Source organism: Pseudophryne corroboree, chromosome 6, assembly GCF_028390025.1.
Source record: "Pseudophryne corroboree isolate aPseCor3 chromosome 6, aPseCor3.hap2, whole genome shotgun sequence".
In the NCBI taxonomy this organism is placed as follows: Eukaryota; Metazoa; Chordata; class Amphibia; order Anura; family Myobatrachidae; genus Pseudophryne; species Pseudophryne corroboree.
Window position 1 is genome coordinate 415883719 of NC_086449.1, and position 25608 is coordinate 415909326.

General features: G+C 44.8%; 1 protein-coding gene across 7 annotated transcripts in view; it reads left to right on the forward strand.

Annotated features, from left to right (window-relative positions):
- The window catches only part of CACNA2D1 (calcium voltage-gated channel auxiliary subunit alpha2delta 1), a 1227493-nt gene that overhangs the window by 107788 nt on the left and 1094097 nt on the right, over positions 1–25608 (forward strand). Inside the window, exon 1 of one of the 7 annotated variants that reach the window (XM_063926945.1) lies at positions 24327–24345. The exons of the other annotated variants lie outside the window; for them this stretch is intronic. The gene's annotated coding sequence lies outside the window, so the exon portion shown is untranslated. Of the gene's footprint in view, positions 1–24326; positions 24346–25608 lie in introns of those variants that run through there. 7 annotated transcript variants of the gene reach the window in all.

The following is a 25608-nucleotide window of genomic DNA, read 5'->3' on the forward strand; positions in this document are numbered from 1 at the left end:
CTGCCACTCTTCTACTAACTTGTGTGTAGTTCTGTTAGCTACTCTTCCCTCTGCAAATGTTATGGAGTTGGCGCAATAGGTAGCAATGTCACAGATGGTGCTGCTTATAATGTGAGCTGAGTAATGTAGCTACCTCTACAATGTTTATGAACCTCCGTAGATGAGATCAGTTATATTTTATGCAGCTATACTGTACTTTATCTTCTTGGATTAACTGTCACTTAGCTGCTATAATAGCTACAAAGTATTAGTCTAAGATATTTACTCCTTTGAAGTTACAAGTGCATGCAATATTAGCTGCAGTGCAGGGGCTGTCACTTTGCCTTGGTGTAGCTGGGGTGAGTATAGTATTACACTTACAAATGCCTCACTGCTGCTCAGTCTCCGCCTCCTGCCGACACTCCCCCAACTTCTCCCTTACACTTACAGCCACACAGAATGGAGCCTCTGCTGCTTCTGTGTTGTGACTGTCAGAGTCTGTGTCTGTAGTAGGTAGAGCTGCCATAACTCGGGGTACAGGAAGGAACCCTCTCCGCCTCCCTGTCACAGACGCGCCCTTCTAATACTGCTGGTTGATTTGACTAGCACTGATGCCGGGTTCTGTGAACAGTGCTGAGCCTCAATGCCGTTGACGCCACCTTTACTGCCAGGAAGCTCTGCTCTGGCTTCACACACTAAGCCCCCTCCGGCCGCCGCAATGTATACCACTCAGTTCTAATGTGGGCGACGGCCGGAGCAGCAATGAGGTGTGTGCTCTCACCAGAGGATCTGCAGTCTCCTTGTCAGCTACACTGACAGCACCTATCCACCCCTCTCTAGTAGTCACATGACCCACTCTGAGGTGATGCCCCGCCCACTGGCAATCACCCCACTAGGTGATTGACAGTTAGGAGCACAAGGACATTAACCGTTTAGATGAACTGTGAAACCATAAAATAAGCTTTAATTATATTTACCACTACATTTACATCAATGTACATACAATTACATATATGTGAACTATATTATTTACCTCAGAAAATGCATATAAAAACATTAGTTAACTTCAATATGCTTATACTTAATTTTTATTAAAATATTTGAACTACCTCAGTATAAGTGTTGTATAAACCCTTAATCAGGGTTACATTTCTCCCCCTGGTGCATTGTCACCGTTTTCCATCTATAGGGGCCAATGCACCATCTACCTTACTCACTATGCTAAAATAGTTTATATTCATTCACATACATTAGCAAGCCACCTCATCTCAATCATTTTGACTGTTGGCCAACTAGGGAGAGATGGAACTACATAGCCTTCATGCCTCCCTGGGATAGTGTTCTCTGATCGTGCTGGTTTCCCTTGTTCTTCTACACCTGACCTATTGACTTCATTTAGTACTGGACTTTGGATGGAAAATTTAAGATATTTGGCTAGGGTAAAGGGATCATGTACTTCACTACGATTGTCACTGAGACTATGTTCTTCCTCTGACGAAGCTTCTAAAGTTATCAAGTCTTTAGCATCTGAATTTGCTGTTTCTCGATCCTGGGACTGATTTACTCTACCTTTGAATTTCGAGAAACGTTGGTAATGTAAGGTTGCAGAAGGATGACATGGAGCTGGATCTCTCCCTTGCCTTTGTTCTGAATATGCACTTCCTTCATCAACTGCTTTATCTCGTGACTGGTAACAATAACTGTATGATCCTTTTCGTTTTGGAGCAAATCGACTCCCTTTCACTGGCACTCCACCTATGCCAGTCACATTTGCTGCATGTACACCCTTTTCCCCTTCCAACACTTCAAATTCTACTTTCTCTCCATCTCCTACACTGTACAACAGTTTTAGGGGGTTATTATTCCTTATGGATGTCCAATGTACAAATATGTCTTCTCCGGTGTCATGCCTTTTAATGAAGCCATAGCCTTTCTTTACATGGAACCATATTACTGTGCCAGTCATTTTAATAGACATATACTGTGTCCCTTGACTATTAACTTTATTCATAGAAGATTGTCTCAGCAATATATCATCCACTACCTCAGTCTGTAATCCTATGTCCTTAGTATCCGGTCGCATAGAAACTTCATAGATACAGTCTTCAGGACAGTTGTTTAGGATGTTGGCATCCTTGAGTATTTTATTCTCAGATTCTAGCTGAGACAGTCTTTCTTTCATTTCATTCAGACGAATACGATCCTCCTTTTCAGTTTCTTTACCCACTTCCAATAATTCAGACAGCTCAGTTATTTTTGATTCCAGAGAATGAATATTGTCTTCCTGCTGCTGGTACATTATCAACTTTTGTTGCTCCTGATCTACTCTGGTTTGTCTTTCATCAGATGCCATGGTTTCCATCTCTCTCTGTATAAACCAAAGTTCTCTTTCAAGCTCTTTATTCCTTTCATCAATTTTGGTGTTAAACATTTGTTCTTCTTTTAGCTTCCATCGGGTTTCATCTAGAACCTCCAACAACTGATAAATATGTTTAGACCTGTCCAGTGCTATATGTCTTATCACCTCTATCGGGGTCTGTACATCCACTGGACTTTCTCTCCTTGTTTGTTCCTCAATAGAAGTTGGAAACAGGGAAAGCAGGTCCTTCTGTTGATCTTTTGGAAGAGCTAATACGAATTGTCCATGTTTCTTAAAATCCTCAACTATTTGCTTTAGCACAGTTTCTAATTTCTGTATACCTACATCTATTTTCACTTCCCCTGAAACTCTCTCTTTCAGTGGTACAACATTCTTATCTCCTATCATTCCATAATCCATATTAGTGACCAAAGTCTGAGCAAGGTTGTCACTAATACCTCCCTCAGTATCCTTCAGGTTAGGATCCAGTCTGACTTTCTTGTCCTTGGATTTTTTCTTTCTCTTCTCCAACTCTACAGGGACATCTAATATTTTTTCATCTTTCACACCTAGGTTATTTCCAATAGTTCCAGCAAACTTGCATGTCACCTCTTCCTTTAAGTCTGGCCGCTGATGGTACTCTAGTTTGTCCATACTTTTACATTCTCTATGGGCTCCAACTCTCCCGACTGATACAGCAATGGCTTTTTGTCCAACCTTCTCTCTGTTCCTTTGCTTCTTTCCCATATTTGTATTTTATTTTTAGAGATGTGAGGGACTTTGTCAATAACAACTAATGGCAGCTGACACCTGTGGTGTAACAGGGCCTGGGTGTAATTTCTATCTCAAGCGGTGCCTCCAAATGTAACCCCTCTCTCACCACCCAGGGGTACTTAATACATATGTGCCTCCACCCAAGCTATATTCTATTTGGCTTGCTTGGGTAAGCCTGATGGGTAGGCAATCTGTGTCCTATGTATAGGCATGTGAGATTACAATTGTACTAGTTTAAACAATAGCATGACATTTACACCTGAAATTGTTGCTGTATAAGAATACCTGTATTCTTTATCTGCTTTCACAAAGAATATTACACTAGAATGTTATGCAACAGACAAGTACATAGGTTTTAATGTAAGCACATAGGTATAATAACATTGCCAACATTAACATTTATCTAATAGTTGCACCGTATGTAGTTGTAGAACACATAGATATGCCCTATTAAATACAAATAACAAAACAAAACAAAAATCATAACTATAAACCCGGGTTCAAATTTGTCTCACTGTGTACTGCAGTAACGTCGGTGCACTTACGTTGGGGCCCTTTAAGGAAGATCTTAAGTTTCGTTAACGATGAGAAAGTATTTCACTAGTTCCACTGTGAAGGATTAGTCAGCACTATATGTGCTGTACTGTATGTTGTCGCTTCTCCTTGTAAGCCTAAACTGAGTTTGAAGTTATATTTCTCTGTTTAACAAACTCTTTAGTTGAATGTAGAAATGTTTTTGATTCACGCAGAAAATTACAATTCACCTACTCAATATAGCTGCGTTTAATCCCCTTCAGGAAAGAGTTCAGTTATTTTATATTTAATTCACTCCTCCGTAAAACTCAACTGTAACCATCAAATAAAAATTTCCTTTCCTGTTTTTAACTTTGCTTTATATATTAGTAGCTACATTTGTTTAAAATCCAGAAAGGCAGCATATTTCTCTTCATCTGCCTCCGTTAGAACTTAGTTATGAACCTCTCATTTACTATATGGAGTCACACATGCAGCCACTCTACGGTCCTGCCACTCTTCTACTAACTTGTGTGTAGTTCTGTTAGCTACTCTTCCCTCTGCAAATGTTATGGAGTTGGCGCAATAGGTAGCAATGTCACAGATGGTGCTGCTTATAATGTGAGCTGAGTAATGTAGCTACCTCTACAATGTTTATGAACCTCCGTAGATGAGATCAGTTATATTTTATGCAGCTATACTGTACTTTATCTTCTTGGATTAACTGTCACTTAGCTGCTATAATAGCTACAAAGTATTAGTCTAAGATATTTACTCCTTTGAAGTTACAAGTGCATGCAATATTAGCTGCAGTGCAGGGGCTGTCACTTTGCCTTGGTGTAGCTGGGGTGAGTATAGTATTACACTTACAAATGCCTCACTGCTGCTCAGTCTCCGCCTCCTGCCGACACTCCCCCAACTTCTCCCTTACACTTACAGCCACACAGAATGGAGCCTCTGCTGCTTCTGTGTTGTGACTGTCAGAGTCTGTGTCTGTAGTAGGTAGAGCTGCCATAACTCGGGGTACAGGAAGGAACCCTCTCCGCCTCCCTGTCACAGACGCGCCCTTCTAATACTGCTGGTTGATTTGACTAGCACTGATGCCGGGTTCTGTGAACAGTGCTGAGCCTCAATGCCGTTGACGCCACCTTTACTGCCAGGAAGCTCTGCTCTGGCTTCACACACTAAGCCCCCTCCGGCCGCCGCAATGTATACCACTCAGTTCTAATGTGGGTGACGGCCGGAGCAGCAATGAGGTGTGTGCTCTCACCAGAGGATCTGCAGTCTCCTTGTCAGCTACACTGACAGCACCTATCCACCCCTCTCTAGTAGTCACATGACCCACTCTGAGGTGATGCCCCGCCCACTGGCAATCACCCCACTAGGTGATTGACAGTTAGGAGCACAAGGACATTAACCGTTTAGATGAACTGTGAAACCATAAAATAAGCTTTAATTATATTTACCACTACATTTACATCAATGTACATACAATTACATATATGTGAACTATATTATTTACCTCAGAAAATGCATATAAAAACATTAGTTAACTTCAATATGCTTATACTTAATTTTTATTAAAATATTTGAACTACCTCAGTATAAGTGTTGTATAAACCCTTAATCAGGGTTACACTATCAGTACATATCTTAATGTGTAATGTTATAGCTCGGACAAAATTTACTTATTTTAACAACCATGTTTAATTTTAAAATGCTGTGTGGCTGTTACATATTCACAGAGAGATATTCACCCAGCACTTAACACGTGTAGCCAGGTATTGTTTTTTGTAACACAATAAGCATGTGCAAGTGCCCCTACAAATACAGTAGGTGACTTGTATTATGTATTATTCTGCTTCAGTGTAAAATGGATAAATCAAGGGTTAACATGGTTAATGAAAAGGAGAAGTGAAATATCCCCTTCACACCCAAGCGTCATTTGTCATAACTAGGGCTCTGTGAGACATCTGAATTCATAACACTTCTGTCTAAACAAGTGACCATTTACCACACGTGATCGATCAAATTCAGAAAGCTTTGGCTGTAGGAACCTTTTCAATAATATATGAAGCTTTGCCTGCGTGTATTTTCTTACTAATAATTGCTATTGGCCTATGCATATTGCCTATTTGTGACTGTGTGGAATGTGTGCTTCTCCACTTTATACATGGTACAGTAGGTGCAGCACATTTTCTACAGAATGACAACTTCCATCTGTTTGCAAATTCAAATCAGAAATGTAACATTCTCTCCTCCACTACAGCACTACAACCTCCCCCCACCGCCACCACCACCGTCACCACCACTCCCCCATCTGAAAACTAGGGTACAGGCAATGTAACTGACTGAAACATTTAATTGCATTTGTAATTAATTAAGGGAGGGATATGAAAATGACAAGTAGACATTTTGGTTGATCTATGATCTTTTTACAATACTTAATGCTAATGGACATTTTACAATCATTCTTTTTCAATTAGAATAGATGCAATTTTTTAGACTCTTGTTTAGAATTGCATTCCCAGGATTCTATCACCTGAAACCCCTCCCTCCACTAGAATATTGTCATGCAGCATCAACTACTTGTTAAGGAAAAGATATAGCTAATTGGGAGAAAAAAAATTCTAACTACATTTAAAACCCCCCCCCCCCCCCCCAATAATTTATTTTGTTTTAGTTAAACTGAATACATCTTGGTATTCATTGGTGATATTTTGTGATTCTCTATTGTATATAATGTACAGGGACTATGTTTCTTGTTGGCATATATTAAACAAACAACAGATGGTGAGGTCACAATTGAACCCTTTGTTGCTCGGTCACATATCTTGTTCCAGAGTCTACACAATCCTCAGTTTCAAGACACAGCATGCTAATAACCTATGCTGCTAATGGAAAATCTCATGAACACCTGCTTAGTGATCTGTCTATGTGGAAGACCAATATACTGCATTACCGCACAAACTATTAGTAAATCAAACAATTGTCAGCTGTCATAGTGTACTAGTGTACTTTCTAATCTATGTTCTTTTCTCTAACGTCCTAAGTGGATGCTGGGGACTCCGTAAGGACCATGGGGATTAGCGGCTCCGCAGGAGACTGGGCACAACTATAAAGAAACCTTTTAGACTACTGGTGTGCACTGGCTCCTCCCACTAAGACCCTCCTCCAGACCTCAGTTAGATTCTTGTGCCCGGCTGAGCTGGATGCACACTAGGGGCTCTCCTGAGCACCTAGAAAGAAAGTATATTTAGGTTTTTTATTTTCAGTGAGATCTGCTGGCAACAGACTCACTGCAGCGAGGGACTAAGGGGAGAAGAAGCGAACCTACCTAACAGGTGGTAGTTTGGGCTTCTTAGGCTACTGGACACCATTAGCTCCAGAGGGATCGACCGCAGGAACCGAGCTTGGTGTTCGTTCCCGGAGCCGCGCCGCCGTCCCCCTTACAGAGCCAGAAGCACGAAGAAGGTCCGGAAAATCGGCGGCAGAAGACTTCGGTCTTCACCAAGGTAGCGCACAGCACTGCAGCTGTGCGCCATTGCTCCTCATGTACACCTCACACTTCGGTCACTGATGGGTGCAGGGCGCTGGGGGGGGGGGGGGCGCCCTGAGGGCAATAAATAACACCTTGGCTGGCAAAATATACATCATATATAGTCCTAGAGGCTATATAGATGTAAAATTACCCCTGCCAGTATTACAGAAAAAGCGGGAGAAAGTCCGCCGAAAAGGGGGCGGGGCTTCTCCCTCAGCACACTGGCGCCATTTTTCCCTCACAGTTCCGCTGGAAGGAAGCTCCCTGGCTCTCCCCTGCAGTCTGAATACTACAGAAGGGTAAAAAAGAGAGGGGGGGGGCACTAAATTTAGGCGCAGTATAGATATTATATATATATAATATATATAAAAAAGCAGCTATAGGGAAAACACTCATTGATAGTGGGATCCCAGTGTTATATAGCGCTCTGGTGTGTGCTGGCATACTCTCTCTCTGTCTCCCCAAAGGGCTTTGTGGAATCCTGTCCTCTGTCAGAGCATTCCCTGTGTGTTTGCGGTGTGTCGGTACGGCTGTGTCGACATGTTTGATGAGGAGGCTTATGTGGAGGCGGAGCAGATGCCTGTAAATGTGATGTCACCCCCTGCGGGGTCGACACCTGAGTGGATGGTGCTGTGGAAGGAATTACGTGATAGTGTCGACTCCTTACATAAAAGGTTTGACGACATACCAAATGTGGGACAGCCGGCTTCTCAGCCTGTGCCTGCCCAGGCGTCTCAAAAACCATCAGGGGCTCTAAAACGCCCGCTACCTCAGATGGTTGACACAGATGTCGACACGGATACTGACTCCAGTGTCGACGACGAAGAGACTAATGTAACTTCCAGTAGGGCCACACGTTACATGATTGAGGCAATGAAAAATGTGTTGCACATTTCTGATGTTACCCCCGGTACCACAAAAAAAGGGTATAATGTTTGGAGAGAAAAACCTACCAGTAGCTTTTCCTCCATCTGAAGAGTTAAATGAAGTGTGTGAAGAAGCGTGGGCTTCCTCTGATAAAAAGCTGGTAATTTCTAAGAGGTTACTAATGGCGTACCCTTTCCCGCCAGAGGATAGGTCACGCTGGGAAACATCCCCTAGGGTGGATAAAGCGCTCACACGCTTGTCAAAGAAGGTGGCACTACCGTCTCCGGATACGGCCGCCCTGAAGGAATCTGCTGATAGAAAGCAGGAGGCTATCCTGAAATCTATATATACACACACAGGTGTTATACTGAGACCGGCTATAGCTTCAGCCTGGATGTGCAGTGCTGCTGCTGCGTGGTCAGATTCCCTGTCAGAAAATATAGATACCCTAGACAGGGACACTGTTTTGCTAAACGTAGAGCATATAAAAGACGCACTTTTATACATGAGGGATGCACAGAGGGATATTTGCCGGCTGGCATCCAAAATTAGTGCAATGTCCATTTCTGCCAGGAGAGGGTTATGGACTCGGCAGTGGACAGGTGATGCAGATTCCAAACGACACATGGAAGTTCTGCCTTATAAGGGTGAGGAATTGTTCGGGGATGGTCTCTCGGACCTCGTTTCCACAGCAACAGCTGGGAAGTCTACATTTTTGCCCCATGTTCCCTCACAACCAAAGAAAGCACCGTATTATCAGGTACAGTCCTTTCGGCCCAATAGGGGCAAGCGGGTTAAAGGCGCGTCCTTTCTGCCCAGAGGCAGAGGGAAAAAGCTGCAGCATACAGCCAGTTCCCAGGAGCAAAAGTCCTCCCCCGCTTCCTCTAAGTCCACAGCATGACGCTGGGGCTCCACAGGCGGAGCCAGGTACGGTGGGGGCCCGTCTCAAAAATTTCAGCAATCAGTGGGCTCGCTCACGGGTGGATCCCTGGATCCTTCAAATAGTATCTCAGGGGTACAAACTGGAATTCGAGACGTCTCCCCCTCGCCGTTTCCTCAAATCTGCCTTGCCAACCACTCCCTCAGGCAGGGAGGCAGTGTTACAGGCAATTCAAAAGCTGTATTCACAACAAGTGATAGTAAAGGTGCCCCTACTTCAACAAGGAAGGGGTTACTATTCCACAATGTTTGTGGTACCGAAACCGGACGGTTCGGTGAGACCCATTTTAAATTTGAAATCCTTGAACACATATATAAAAAAATTCAAGTTCAAGATGGAATCGCTCAGGGCGGTTATTGCAAGCCTGGACGAGGGAGATTACATGGTATCGCTGGACATCAAGGATGCTTACCTACATGTCCCCATTTACCATCCTCACCAGGAGTACCTCAGGTTTGTGGTACAGGATTGTCATTACCAATTCCAGACGTTGCCGTTCGGTCTCTCCACGGCTCCGAGGGTCTTTACCAAGGTAATGGCGGAAATGATGATACTCCTTCGAAGGAAGGGAGTTTTAATTATCCCGTACTTGGACGATCTCCTGATAAAGGCGAGGTCCAGAGAGCAGTTGTTGGTAGGGGTAGCACTATCTCGGGAAGTGCTACAACAGCACGGCTGGATTCTAAACATTCCAAAGTCACAGCTGGTCCCTACGACACGCCTGCTGTTCCTAGGGATGGTTCTGGACACAGAACAGAGAAAAGTGTTTCTCCCGGAGGAAAAGGCCAAGGAGCTGTCATCTCTAGTCAGAGGCCTCCTAAAACCAAAACAGGTGTCGGTGCATCATTGCACGCGGATCCTGGGAAAAATGGTAGCTTCCTACGAAGCGATTCCATTCGGCAGGTTTCATGCAAGAACCTTTCAGTGGGACCTGTTGGACAAGTGGTCCGGATCGCATCTTCAGATGCATCGTCTGATAACCCTGTCTCCGAGGACAAGGGTGTCTCTGCTGTGGTGGCTGCAGAGTGCTCATCTTCAAGAGGGCCGCAGATTCGGCATACAGGACTGGGTCCTGGTGACCACGGATGCCAGCCTACGAGGCTGGGGAGCAGTCACACAGGGAAGAAACTTCCAAGGACTATGGTCAAGTCAGGAGACTTCCCTGCACATAAATATTCTGGAACTAAGGGCCATTTACAATGCCCTAAGTCAGGCAAAACCCCTGCTTCAAAACCAGCCGGTCAGTCAGACAACATCACGGCGGTCGCCCATGTAAATCGACAGGGCGGCACGAGAAGCAGGACGGCGATGGCAGAAGCCACAAGGATTCTCCGATGGGCGGAAAATCACGTGTTAGCACTGTCAGCAGTGTTCATTCCGGGAGTGGACAACTGGGAGGTGGACTTCCTCAGCAGGCACGACCTCCACCCGGGAGAGTGGGGACTTCATCCAGAAGTCTTTCAAATGATTGTAAACCAGTGGGAAAAACCACAGGTGGACATGATGGCGTCCCGCCTAAACAAAAAGCTAGAAAAATATTGCGCCAGGTCGAGAGACCCGCAGGCGATAGCTGTGGACGCTCTGGTAACACCGTGGGTGTACCGATCGGTTTATGTGTTCCCTCCTCTTCCTCTCATACCGAAGGTACTGAGGATAATAAGGAGAAGAGGAGTAAGAACTATACTCATTGTTCCGGATTGGCCAAGAAGAGCGTGGTATCCGGAACTTCAAGAAATGATGTCAGAGGACCCATGGCCTCTACCGCTCAGACAAGACCTGCTGCAGCAGGGGCCCTGTCTGTTCCAAGACTTACCGCGGCTGCGTTTGACGGCATGGCGGTTGAACACCGGATCCTGAAGGAAAAGGGCATTCCGGAGGAAGTCATTCCTACGCTGATAAAAGCTAGAAAAGAAGTAACCGCAAACCATTATCACCGCATATGGCGTAAATATGTTGCGTGGTGTGAGGCCAGGAAGGCTCCAACGGAAGAATTTCATCTGGGCCGGTTCCTGCACTTCCTACAGTCTGGGGTGACTATGGGCCTTAAATTGGGTTCCATTAAGGTCCAGATTTCGGCTCTATCGATTTTCTTCCAGAGAGAATTGGCTTCACTACCTGAAGTTCAAACTTTTGTTAAGGGAGTGCTGCATATTCAGCCCCCTTTTGTGCCTCCAGTGGCACCTTGGGATCTCAACGTGGTGTTGGATTTCCTAAAGTCACATTGGTTTGAGCCACTGAAAACCGTGGATTTGAAATATCTCACGTGGAAAGTGGTCATGTTGTTGGCCTTGGCTTCGGCCAGGCGTGTTTCAGAATTGGCGGCTTTGTCATGTAAAAGCGCTTATCTGATTTTCCATATGGATAGGGCAGAATTGAGGACTTGTCCCCAGTTTCTCCCCAAAGTGGTATCAGCTTTTCATCTGAACCAACCTATCGTGGTGCCTACGGCTACAAATGACTTGGAGGCTTCCAAGTTGTTGGATGTAGTCAGGGCCCTAAAAATGTATGTTTCCAGGACAGCTGGAGTCAGGAAGACTGACTCGCTCTTTATCCTGTATGCGCCCAACAAGTTGGGTGCACCTGCTTCTAAGCAGACTATTGCTCGATGGATCTGTAGTACGATTCAGCTTGCACATTCTGCGGCTGGACTGCCGCATCCTAAATCAGTGAAAGCCCATTCCACGAGGAAAGTGGGCTCTTCTTGGGCGGCTGCCCGAGGGGTCTCGGCTCATCAACTTTGCCGAGCTGCGACTTGGTCAGGGGCAAACACGTTTGCAAAATTCTACAAATTTGATACCCTGGCTGAGGAGGACCTTGAGTTCTCTCATTCGGTGCTGCAGAGTCATCCGCACTCTCCCGCCCGTTTGGGAGCTTTGGTATAATCCCCATGGTCCTTACGGAGTCCCCAGCATCCACTTAGGACGTTAGAGAAAATAAGAATTTACTCACCGGTAATTCTATTTCTCATAGTCCGTAGTGGATGCTGGGCGCCCATCCCAAGTGCGGATTGTCTGCAATTCTTGTATATAGTTATTGCTTAACTAAAGGGTTATTGTTGAGCCATCTGTTGAGAGGCTCAGTTGTTATCATGCTGTTAACTGGGTATTGTATCACGAGTTATACGGTGTGATTGGTGTGGCTGGTATGAGTCTTACCCGGGATTCAAAATCCTTCCTAATTGTGTCAGCTCTTCCGGGCACAGTATCCTAACTGAGGTCTGGAGTAGGGTCTTAGTGGGAGGAGCCAGTGCACACCAGTAGTCTAAAATCTTTCTTTATAGTTGTGCCCAGTCTCCTGCGGAGCCGCTAATCCCCATGGTCCTTACGGAGTCCCCAGCATCCACTACGGACTATGAGAAATAGAATTACCGGTGAGTAAATTCTTATTTTCAGTGACGTGCGGTGAAGTCTTTGTCTGGGGAGGCACACATAGATATATATATATATATATATCCATCTGCCCCCCCCACCCCCCCTCTCTCACTCTTACCTGAGATGTCCCCAGAGTGTAGGCGCCGCTGCTGCTGCTGGCTGGGGGACAGAGGAGGAGAAATGAGAGGGGAGAGTGCTGGCCACCGCTGCCACATACATTCCTGGTCTGGGCTTCCCGGGGCCACCGCTGCTGTAGTGACAGGAACTGTCGGGTCCTGCCGCCGCTTCTCCCCGCCGCATATGTGTGATTGGGCCAGCGGATTCAGCACTGGATCCGCTGTCCAATCATATGTGCCTCGCTGGCAGGGGCGTGCTTTCCCTGCCAGCGAGGCACTTGTATCAGTGTCGCATTCCCCTTTTTTTTCTAATGGTCTTTTACAGCCCAGCACTTGGCCCCGCCCCCCGCTTTGTCCCCGTACCCAATATCTATGGGAGGCACAAGCTATCAGTGCCTCCCGAACTAATTAAATGTTCTAAAATGATTAGAATGATATAAAGAGGATACATATGACACATAATATGTGTCTTATGTATCTTCTTTGTATTATTTTAATCATTAATGACAGGGGAGGCACTTCTTCCCCTGACTGCACATCCCTGGTACTTTTCTCATTTCTATCACTACTGATTTTTGGATAATATAAGTGAACTCAATAATATACTATAGTCCAGTGGTTCTCAAAACTGTGTGCTGTGGCACCCTGGGGTGCATTAGGACACTTGCAGGGGTGCCGTGGATTGGTGGCCCAGGACCAATTCAAATTATTTATGGTCTATTTGAATGTCGTGTTAGTGTTCCACATGTTCTGAATATTCTCATATAGTAAAATCCTGTCACTATGATATGCTGGAGCAATATTTCAAGCACACATTGGTCTAATTGTCCCTACACATTCGGCAACCTGCCACCGAGCTGCCCGACCACCGATACGGCAGACGGGCGACTTGGCGGGGGGGGGTGATGTTTCTTCACTCCACCGTCACCCGGCTCGATAACAGTGCAAGCTAATATGGATGAGATTGTCCAGATTTGCTTGCATGCATAAGCGACGGCGCATTAATGATCAACGAGCGCGGAGCCACGCATCGCTCATCGTTGGTGCCTACACACTGAACGATATGAATGAGTTCTTGTTCAGTAATGAATGAGAACGTTCATATCGTTCAGTTATATCGCCTATTGTGTAGGGCCCATAACACCTACTTTATATTTTCCCTTTGAAATGTGCTTCTGTGTAGTTTTTGAATGCTAATATGTTAACCATATCACTGTAATAACCATGCACCTTATTAATATTTAATGAAACAGAAAAACATGTACAGCTAACTTAGCTTTTTTCTCACCCAATGAAAAGTGCTATACAAAAAAACCCAAAAAACATTCCAAATAAGCAACTGGAGTTATAATAGTGGCCTATATTACTTAATGCTGGGATTAATATACACAAAATAATGGTCATGAACAGGGTTTTTAAAATGAAACCAGGATTTATTCTCACATCCCCGTTTTCACAATAGCTTTTTATGTGTTAATTTAATGCAGTATAAATGTTTATTACAGCAGAGAATTAAGTTTTTTTTTGGAAGTAACCCAAATCTGTTGAAGCATAGGGATAGGATAAAGGGATTCAGCGTAATGGTACAATTCTCATAAATAAGCCATTATAGAATGAAGAGTGGTCACAGCTGAACAACTCACCGACAGCTTTACTGCTTTAGTAAAAAAAAACTACTTTGGCGAGTGTGTTCACACTCCATATCACAATACATAGCTGCTTGTTCATTCAGAATGGGCGTGGATCTGCCTTGAGAACATGGATTGTATTGTCAAGGCCTTTTAAACATACAAATGTCGACAATTAATAGGCCACTGATTGTATGGGCTGTCTTTGATTTTGAAGAAAAACTGTTTTACACCCATGCTTTTCTATTACAATAATAGAAGACGGCAGTGCTTTACATTGGGTGGCATTTCTGAGTGCTAGATCAGACTTGCCCTTTTATTTTACTGGGTTTTTATAAATGACAAGCATTTACAGCATTTTATAATTAGCACATTTTCATTTACTTATTTATTTTACTAAATAACTGTGAGAACGTTCTCCAAGACTTGTGTTTTCATTTGGTTTACATTTAGATACAGTTCAGAACCCCCCCCCCCCCAGCTAAGAGAGGAGGAAAGAGAGAGGGGAAGGAAAGGCCTAGAGACGGACTAAAGTGAGACGGTCACAATATTTTATTATTGAAATAAATTCATGTAGAATATAGCTGTGTATGCTATTTGGAAACAAAGATATGTTTGATGTTTCATGTGCTTGAATAGAAAATGCAATACTTGGTTAATCAATATCCAAACAGCGCTTTGATCAGTGGTTTCTTTGTGCACACTGATTTCATTGATGTGCTGCATACAGGTTGTATAGTAACAATCTGCCATCTGCTACCCAGTCAAGCTCTATGTACTGCTGAAATAAGATACATATTTGGCAAAACTAATGTAACTGTTCATTTTCTTCATGCAATGTAGAGATAACATTTCCATGTAGTAGTTGATTACAGATTGTTTATGAAAACAAACATATATGTGATCTTTCATATTTCCGTGTAGACAAAACTTTAGTTCAAAACAAGCCTTTATTTAGTAACATTTTCGAATGTACTTGTTTGGATAGCACTTAAAGGTTATACTTTATTGCATATTTAACCAAGGTAGTACGTAAGCAGGGAAAATGGTACAGTAATAGAAAATACGATAAAACAAAAATCATACTTTGTTTTTTAATATAAAAAGCACTTCTCTTACAGGGCAACAAAAAAGGCATTCTTCACATATGACGCATAAACATGCATTGTTCAGTTTTATAGTGAATCTCCACTGCAAGTTGGTTTAAAGCAAAATTGTATACAGTAGGAAATGTTCTTTTGTTTAGCAAGTAGTAGCATCTATATCACAAAAATAGAAGAATGTACTGTATACAACAATATTGCAGCCTCTCACTGACAGTTGTTTTGATAAGTTTAAAAGCCCTAACAGTAAAGTGTGTCATGACCCTTTAATCTTACTGTGACAATACTGGTTAGAATCAACATGTTTTAAACCACTAATTTTGACAGCATTGTTACTGCTCATAGGGATCTCATAGATTACTCGCTCTTTCCATTCCCGATTGATACATGATAAATATATTTATTTAAGGATGAGGCAGTCCAGTGGCCCTTACCCCCACCAGTACTGCAGTGGGAAAAAATGAAATTGCTCTATGGTTATTTTCTAACACCGGTTCTGGTTAGACAAGCAAGCTGATTTGGTAAAAACTATCAACTATCACAGTATGCATTTATTTACTCAATATTGTCAACACTGTGGCAAGACCCACTGCAGACCTGGCAGTGGTGCGTACTTCCAAATTGTAAGCTGCCCTTGCGGATTTACATTATAGGTGGACAAATATTTGTAAAATAATTTTGGATCTGTTACTCAGTAATTGCACCTACTTTGGTGTGTAAAGGCCCTACCAGTAAGGTGCGGTGAAGGCAATGTCTGGGGAGGCACTGTTGAGTGGAATGTGAATATATAAAGTACAAACACCCAAGAGAAATAACAAGCATAAAAAAAGCACCGTATTTTTCTCTGACGTCCTAGTGGATGCTGGGACTCCGTAAGGACCATGGGGATATAGCGGCTCCGCAGGAGACAGGGCACAAAATAAAAGCTTAAGGATCAGGTGGTGTGCACTGGCTCCTCCCCCTATGACCCTCCTCCAAGCCTCAGTTAGATTTTTGTGCCCGGCCGAGAAGGGTGCAATCTAGGTGGCTCTCCTGAGCTGCTTAGAATAAAAGTTTAGTTAGGTTTTTTTATTTTCAGTGAGTCCTGCTGGCAACAGGCTCACTGCATCGTGGGACTAAGGGGAGAAGAAACGGACTCACCTGAGTGCAGAGTGGATCGGGTTTCTTAGGCTACTGGACACTAGCTCCAGAGGGACGATCACAGGTTCAGCCTGGATGGGTCACCGGAGCCGCGCCGCCGTCCCCCTTACAGAGCCAGAAGAGACGAAGAGGTCCGGTGAAATCGGCGGCAGAAGACATCCTGTCTTCAGACTAAGGTAGCGCACAGCACCGCAGCTGTGCGCCATTGCTCTCAGCACACTTCACACTCCAGTCACTGAGGGTGCAGGGCGCTGGGGGGGGAGCGCCCTGAGACGCAATATAACAGAATACCTTAGGTGGCAAAACAGAATACATCACATATAGCTCCTGGGCTATATGGATGTATTTTAATCCCCTGCCATTTTACACAAAAAAGCGGGAGATAAGGACGTCGTGAAGGGGCGGAGCCTATCTCCTCAGCACACAAGCGCCATTTTCCCTCACAGCTCCGCTGGAAGGACGGCTCCCTGACTCTCCCCTGCAGTCCTGCTTCAGAATCAGGGTAAAAAAGAGAAGGGGGGGCATTGTTGGCAGCAAATAACAATAATTAACAGCAGCTATCAGGGAATAACACTTATATAAGGTTATCCCTGTATATATATATAGCGCTGGGTGTGTGCTGGCAGACTCTCCCTCTGTCTCTCCAAAGGGCTAAGTGGGGTCCTGTCCTCTATCAGAGCATTCCCGGTGTGTGTGTGCTGTGTGTCGGTACGCGTGTGTCGACATGTATGAGGAGGAAAATTATGTGGAGGCGGAGCAGTTGCCTGCGTTGGTGATGTCACCCCCTAGGGAGTCGACACCTGACTGGATGATTGTATTTAAACAATTAAGTGATAATGTCAGCAATTTGCAAAAAACTGTTGACGACATGAGACAGCCGGCAAATCAGTTAGTGCCTGTCCAGGCGTCTCAGACACCGTCAGGGGCGCTAAAACGCCCGTTACCTCAGTGGGTCGACACAGACCCTGACACAGATACTGAGTCTAGTGTCGACGGTGACGAGACAAACGTAATGTCCAGTAGGGCCACACGTTACATGATCACGGCAATGAAAGAGGCATTGAACCTTTCTGACACTACAAGTACCACAAAGAAGGGTATTATGTGGGGTGAGAAAAAACTACCAATATTTTTTCCTGAGTCAGAGGAAATAAATGAGGTGTGTGAAAAAGCGTGGGTTTCTCCCGATAAAAAACAGCTAATTTCTAAAAAATTATTAGCATTATATCCTTTCCCGCCAGAGGTTAGGGCGCGTTGGGAAACACCCCCTAGGGTAGATAAGGCGCTCACACGTTTATCTAAACAAGTAGCGTTACCGTCTCCTGATACGGCTACCCTCAAAGAACCAGCTGATAGAAGGCTGGAAAATATCCTAAAAAGTATATACACACATACTGGTGTTATACTGCGACCAGCAATCGCCTCAGCCTGGATGTGCAGTGCTGGAGTCGCATGGTCGGATTCCCTGACTGAGAATATTGATACCCTGGATAGGGACAATATTTTGTTAACTATAGAACATTAAAAGGATGCATTATTATATATGCGTGATGCACAGAGGGATATTTGCACCCTGGCATCAAGAGTAAGTGCTATGTCCATCTCTGCCAGAAGAGCGTTGTGGACGCGACAGTGGTCAGGGGATGCGGATTCCAAACGGCACATGGAAGTATTGCCGTATAAAGGGGAGGAGTTATTTGGGGCTGGTCTATCGGACCTGGTGGCCACGGCAACGGCTGGAAAATCCACCTTTTTACCCCAGGTCACTCCACATCAGCAGAAAAAGACACCGTCTTTTCAATCTCAGTCCTTTCGTTCCCATAAGTACAAGCGAGCAAAAGGCCACTCCTTTCTGCCCCGGGGCAGAGGAAGAGGAAAAAGACTGCACCATGCAGCCGCTTCCCAAGAGCAGAAGCCCTCCCCTGCTTCTGCCAAGTCTTCAGCATGACGCTGGGGCTTTACAAGCAGACTCAGATATGGTGGGGGCCCGTCTCAAAAATTTCAACACGCAGTGGGCTCACTCGCAAGTGGATCCCTGGATTCTACAGGTAGTATCGCAGGGGTACAAACTGGAATTCGAGGCGTTTCCCCCTCATCGTTTCCTGAAGTCTGCTTTACCAAAGTCTCCCTCCGACAGGGAGGCAGTTCTAGAAGCCATTCACAAGCTGTATTCCCAGCAGGTGATAATCAAGGTACCCCTCCTGCAACAAGGAAAGGGGTATTATTCCACGCTGTTTGTGGTACCGAAGCCGGACGGCTCGGTGAGACCAATTTTAAATCTGAAATCCTTGAACACTTACATAAAAAGGTTCAAATTCAAGATGGAGTCACTCAGAGCAGTGATAGCGAACCTGGAAGAAGGGGACTATATGGTGTCTCTGGACATCAAAGATGCTTATCTCCACGTCCCGATATACCCTTCTCACCAAGGGTACCTCAGGTTTGTAGTACTAAACTGTCATTATCAGTTTCAGACGCTGCCGTTTGGATTGTCCACGGCACCTCGGGTCTTTACCAAGGTAATGGCCGAAATGATGATTCTTCTACGAAGAAAAGGCATTTCAATTATCCCTTACTTGGACGATCTCCTGATAAGGGCAAGATCCAGGGAACAGTTAGAAGTCGGAGTAGCACTATCTCAGGTAGTGTTACGTCAGCACGGGTGGATTCTAAATATTCCAAAATCGCAGCTGATTCCAACGACACGTCTACTGTTCCTAGGAATGATTCTGGACACAGTCCAGAAGAAGGTGTTTCTCCCGGAGGAGAAGGCCAGGGAGTTATCCGAGCTAGTCAGGAACCTCCTAAAACCAGGACAGGTCTCAGTGCATCAGTGCACGAGGGTCCTGGGGAAAATGGTGGCTTCTTACGAAGCGATTCCATTCGGAAGATTCCATGCAAGAACATTTCAGTGGGATCTACTGGACAAATGGTCCGGATCGCATCTGCAGATGCATCAGCGGATAACCCTGTCGCCAAGGACAAGGGTGTCTCTCCTGTGGTGGCTGCAGAGTGCTCATCTACTAGAGGGCCGCAGATTTGGCATTCAGGATTGGATCCTGGTAACCACGGATGCCAGCCTGAGAGGCTGGGGAGCAGTCACACAGGGAAGGAATTTCCAGGGCCTGTGGTCAAGCTTGGAAACGTCTCTTCATATAAACATTCTGGAACTAAGGGCCATTTACAATGCCCTAAGTCAAGCAAAACCTCTGCTTCAGGGTCAGGCGGTGTTGATCCAATCGGACAACATCACGTCAGTCGCCCACGTAAACAGACAGGGCGGCACAAGAAGCAGGAGGGCAATGGCAGAAGCTGCAAGGATTCTTCGCTGGGCGGAAAATCATGTGATAGCACTGTCAGCAGTATTCATTCCGGGAGTGGACAACTGGGAAGCAGACTTCCTCAGCAGACACGACCTTCACCCGGGAGAGTGGGGACTTCACCCAGAAGTCTTCCACCTGATTGTAAACCGTTGGGAAAAACCAAAGGTGGACATGATGGCGTCACGTCTAAACAAAAAACTGGACAGATATTGCGCCAGGTCAAGGGACCCTCAGGCAATAGCAGTGGACGCTCTGGTAACGCCGTGGGTGTACCAGTCAGTGTATGTGTTCCCTCCTCTGCCTCTCATACCAAAAGTACTGAGAATCATAAGAAGGAGAGGAGTAAGAACTATACTCGTGGTTCCGGATTGGCCAAGACGGACTTGGTACCCGGAACTTCAAGAGATGCTCACGGACGAATCGTGGCCTCTACCTCTAAGAAAGGACCTGCTACTGCAGGGGCCTTGTCTGTTCCAAGACTTACCGCGGCTGCGTTTGACGGCATGGCGGTTGAACGCCGGATCCTGAGGGAAAAAGGCATTCCAGAAGAAGTCATCCCTACTCTGGTCAAAGCCAGGAAGGACGTAACCGCAAAACATTATCACCGCATTTGGCGTAAATATGTTGCGTGGTGTGAGGCCAAGAAGGCCCCTACAGAGGAATTTCAACTGGGTCGTTTCCTTCATTTCCTGCAAACAGGACTGTCTATGGGCCTAAAATTAGGGTCCATTAAGGTTCAAATTTCGGCCCTGTCGATTTTCTTCCAGAAAGAACTGGCTTCAGTACCTGAAGTTCAGACATTTGTAAAAGGGGTGCTGCACATACAGCCTCCTTTTGTGCCTCCAGTGGCACCTTGGGATCTCAATGTGGTGTTGAGTTTTCTAAAGTCACATTGGTTTGAACCACTTTCCACTGTGGACTTAAAATATCTCACATGGAAGGTGTCGATGCTGTTAGCCTTGGCTTCAGCCAGGCGTGTGTCAGAATTGGCGGCTTTATCATATAAAAGCCCTTACTTGATATTTCATTCTGACAGGGCGGAATTGAGGACTCGTCCTCAATTTCTACCTAAGGTGGTTTCTGCATTTCACATGAACCAACCTATTGTGGTACCTGCGGCTACCAGGGACTTAGAGGACTCTAAGTTGCTTGACGTTGTCAGGGCCTTGAAAATATATGTTTCCAGGACGGCTGGAGTCAGAAAATCTGACTCGCTGTTTATCCTGTATGCACCCAACAAGCTGGGTGCTCCTGCTTCTAAGCAGACGATTGCTCGTTGGATTTGTAGTACAATTCAGCTTGCACATTCTGTGGCAGGATTGCCACAGCCAAAATCAGTAAAAGCCCATTCCACAAGGAAGGTGGGCTCATCTTGGGCGGCTGCCCGAGGGGTCTCGGCTTTACAACTTTGCCGAGCAGCTACTTGGTCAGGGGCAAACACGTTTGCTAAATTCTACAAATTTGATACCCTGGCTGAGGAGGACCTGGAGTTCTCTCATTCGGTGCTGCAGAGTCATCCGCACTCTCCCGCCCGTTTGGGAGCTTTGGTATAATCCCCATGGTCCTTACGGAGTCCCAGCATCCACTAGGACGTCAGAGAAAATAAGATTTTACTTACCGATAAATCTATTTCTCGTAGTCCGTAGTGGATGCTGGGCGCCCATCCCTAGTGCGGATTGTCTGCAATACTTGTATATAGTTATTGTTACAAAAAATTCGGGTTATTATTGTTGTGAGCCATCTTTTCAGAGGCTCCTTTGCGTTTATCATACTGTTAACTGGGTTCAGATCACAAGTTGTACGGTGTGATTGGTGTGGCTGGTATGAGTCTTACCCGGGATTCAATATCCTTCCTTATTATGTACGCTCGTCCGGGCACAGTATCCTAACTGAGGCTTGGAGGAGGGTCATAGGGGGAGGAGCCAGTGCACACCACCTGATCCTTAAGCTTTTATTTTGTGCCCTGTCTCCTGCGGAGCCGCTATATCCCCATGGTCCTTACGGAGTCCCAGCATCCACTACGGACTACGAGAAATAGATTTATCGGTAAGTAAAATCTTATTTTAATAATTATAATATGCGAGGCTGGCGGCACAGGAGAGAAGGCTTCCTCTCCGGTGCGGTGGAGGCTGAGAGATCACTGTGCCACCGGGTTTTTGGTCACAGAGTCAGCATGTTCAGATTTCCTGGATTGGTCCATCATCGCTAATGGCGCGCCCCCCAACTGTGAGGCATGCCTCACATTGCACTTTTTCTAAGCAGTATTATTGCCCACGGTGTGGTCCCGCCCCGCTCTTCATACAGTGACAGGCCCTGTCTGACTATGAGATGTGAGGCAGAGCTGTTGCTGCCCCACATCTCATTTCTCCCTGCAATTCCAGCCCCGCAAATCCTACAAGCTGGAACTATGAAAATGATTGCAATATTGCAAAGAAGATACTTATAATTTATAAATATCGTCTTTGTTTTATCCTAATCATTTTTAGCTAAAACTGTGGTATGACAGGCAGTATGATAGGGGAGGCTCTGCCTCCCCTGCCTACCCTGACTGCACGTCCCTGGTCCCTACACACTTAGCGATTACACTGAAAGATATGAACGATCACGTTCGTTAATGAACGAGATATCATTCATATCTTTCAGTGTGTATGCACCAACGATGGGCGATGCGCGGCCCCGCGTTTGTTTATTGTTGGTGCCGGGCCGTTTATACACACCCCCCCCCCCCGCCGCCAGATCGTCTTTCGGCCGTATCAGCCTTTCGGGCACCTCAGCGCCAAATCCGCTAATGTGTAGGGCCCTTTAACCACTTGCCTGGCATGGTCGCATCAGACAGTGTTAGAAGCGGCAGGGAAGGGAAACTTCCCTCTGCCTCCCTGCACTCTCCCCTACTGATTGCTGTGCTGCCGATCACTGCTGGTCGGTCACCACGGCAGGATCCCCCCCATACAGTGACTGCAGACAATAGCAGCCGCTGGGGAAGTGTAAATTAACCCCCCCGATCCACCCCCAGTCCCCCCCTGTATACCTGGAGGCTGTCCCGACTTTCAAAAAGAAAGCTTTGTATGGTCCAGATGGTCGCAATGTTACTGATTGATGTTTGGGGGGAAAAACATAAAATTTATTTATTTATTTTAAAAAAACCACTTTTTTTTTTAAACTAAAATCATTTTGGATAGGGTTAAATTAATGTTCTTCACCTAATTCACTCATATAAAAAATGACAATTTCGGAGCAGTTTTTGAGGAAAAAAATCGTCAGTTACAGTAAGTGGTTTAGCCTTATGTAGTATATCTGTTCATCTTATGTTGGACTAGCAGAACTAATAGATCCACTATAAGGCTGTTTCTTCAGAGATCTGTCTGTTTGCAGCCAGGTTGTATGAACAGGTAAAGTACAAGGCACAATAATCCGGCACAGGTGCTGTTGTTTTTCATACTATTATATACCTGTTGTGGCGCTATCAGTAAACTCATTGATCCTTAGTCTACAGAGCCTGGGAGCAAGTCCTATAAAGTCCATTTTTTTGCTTTACGAGATCGTGACATTGCTCCTTTGTTCTGAAATGGCTTCAAGATGAAGTTAGCTCCTGGCTTAATAGAGTACAAAGAATTCAAGTCCTTCAAAATAGAAGGATCAATGACCCATGCAGTTATTGTATCTCTATCGCCTGAATACCAGAGTCCAGAATTGTTTGTACTGAATTATCATCACAAGGGTCTGTGAAGTCTGAGTCCATGGAGTACTGTCCTGTCTGCCTGTTTCTTCTCTGAGTTGAATGGTTTACATTTGATAGAACCCATAGCCATGGATTGCCGTATTACAAGCAGGCTGCTGGGCAGAAACATGTATACTGGTACATTCATCTAAATTTCTGTCAGGCAAGCTTTAGAAATCTTACACTTCTCAAGTAACTACAGTGTTGTAGCAGGATATATGGAGACTGTACTGCAGAACTGAATCAACACTAGGTGATCCCTACATTCCACTTCCACCACTGTATGTGCAGGTGTGTGTTCCAGATTCCGCACACCACCTGCATTAACCCACTCTTGGCTGGATCTGTTCTCCTATATGTTCCTGCATTGTATACCTGCTATAGCAATCCTGTGTTGACTAGCATTCTGTGTTCTACCTGGTTAATAAACTAATCCCAGATTAAGCATTGTGTGGACTGACCTCCATTACCCACCACAGATATATGTCAATAGATGTTTATTGTGGTTTGAATGAATGTGAGCTCCCAGTGTGGTCTCTGGACTAAAAAAAAAAGGCAGTGCACCCATCATCTAGCGGAATCTATTTCCTGAGTGCAGTAGTGGCAGGCTTCGCATTGCTGGATGAAATTATGTGGATAAACACAGGAAAAAGGAAAGGTCTCATACAGTACCTGTCTCTAGTTGTGTTTTTATGTCAAGGAATATATCTCTGGTAGCCAAGAGATAAACTAGCCAGAGTGGAGGTCAGACAAAGCCAAGGGTCAAAGTCCATGAAGTTAAACAACAACGCAAGGTTACAGGAGCAGTCAAACTAGGTACACACTATAAAATAATCGGACTGATCAGATGATTTTCAACTGCTTTGTCTGATAATCTCAGATTGTTTGTGTGGCACCCAGGTCTGATTATCAGTCCAAAAGTGTTAGGTCGGATTATTGGATTTTACCTGCTGCACAACATTTATTGAAGACGGTGAGCTGATATATTGCACATTTTAAAGTATGTATAAATTTCTGGTCATGTGTGACATTTTTTTTAAAACGTCAAGCTTTTGGATAGATAATCATTTGGATCGGAACAATAAATCACTAGTGTGTACAATAGAAATCGGATATTCAAGATCGTTTCATCACTAAGAAAATCATAGAGTTGGTTGGATCATAAGTGCAATCGATCAGGTGAGTACCTAGCATTAGACCATACTTGTCGACCTTTGGGGCAGCTAGGTCGGCAATGCCGGTGGGATGCGGGTAGCAGAAGTGGGTGGTGCTGGGGGCATGATGCTGCTATTCAATGCAAATTGTGCCATTGCCCATTTCTACTGGCCACTTCACTAGGAAAGTCGGTGGCCGGGTGGCAAGTGGCTGGGAGTGCCACACGATTTTTGGAGATAAATCAAGAATGCATTAGTATGCAAAGCACAATAATCATGCGCTGATGATGTTATTTATCAGCCTTATATACCACCAGGTTGCAGGGGATTGGTTTTAATAATATATGATGCTGATTCAGAGTTACGAGCAAATAGAAAAAAAGGAGCAATTTGTTCCTGGAACAGACCATGTTGCTATGCAAAGGGTCCAAATACTTGCATATTTTTGCATACTGGGATAATACTGACTGCTTTTACATGTAGTGAACAAATACTGGACACCTTATTTTAACATTGACATTTACACTTAAGCAAGGACACACCTTTCCCAACTGTAAATCTCTTCCACATTTTAAAACTGCCCTGTATGCATTGCAACGTGGTTGTATCAAGGTACATATTGCTCCTTCCTTTGACTTGTTTCTAACTCTGGATCACCCTCACAATGTTTAAGTCTTTCAGAACAAATATTTACAAATATATCTATTTGTATTTATATTGTACAAATATTTATATATATCTATTTATATATCATACAAATAATAAGATTTTACTTACCGATAAATCTATTTCTCGTAGTCCGTAGTGGATGCTGGGAACTCCGTAAGGACCATGGGGAATAGCGGCTCCGCAGGAGACTGGGCACATCTAAAGAAAGCTTTAGGACTAGCTGGTGTGCACTGGCTCCTCCCCCTATGACCCTCCTCCAAGCCTCAGTTAGGATACTGTGCCCGGACGAGCGTACATAATAAGGAAGGATATTGAATCCCGGGTAAGACTCATACCAGCCACACCAATCACACCGTACAACTTGTGATCTGAACCCAGTTAACAGTATGATAACAACGAAGGAGCCTCTGAAA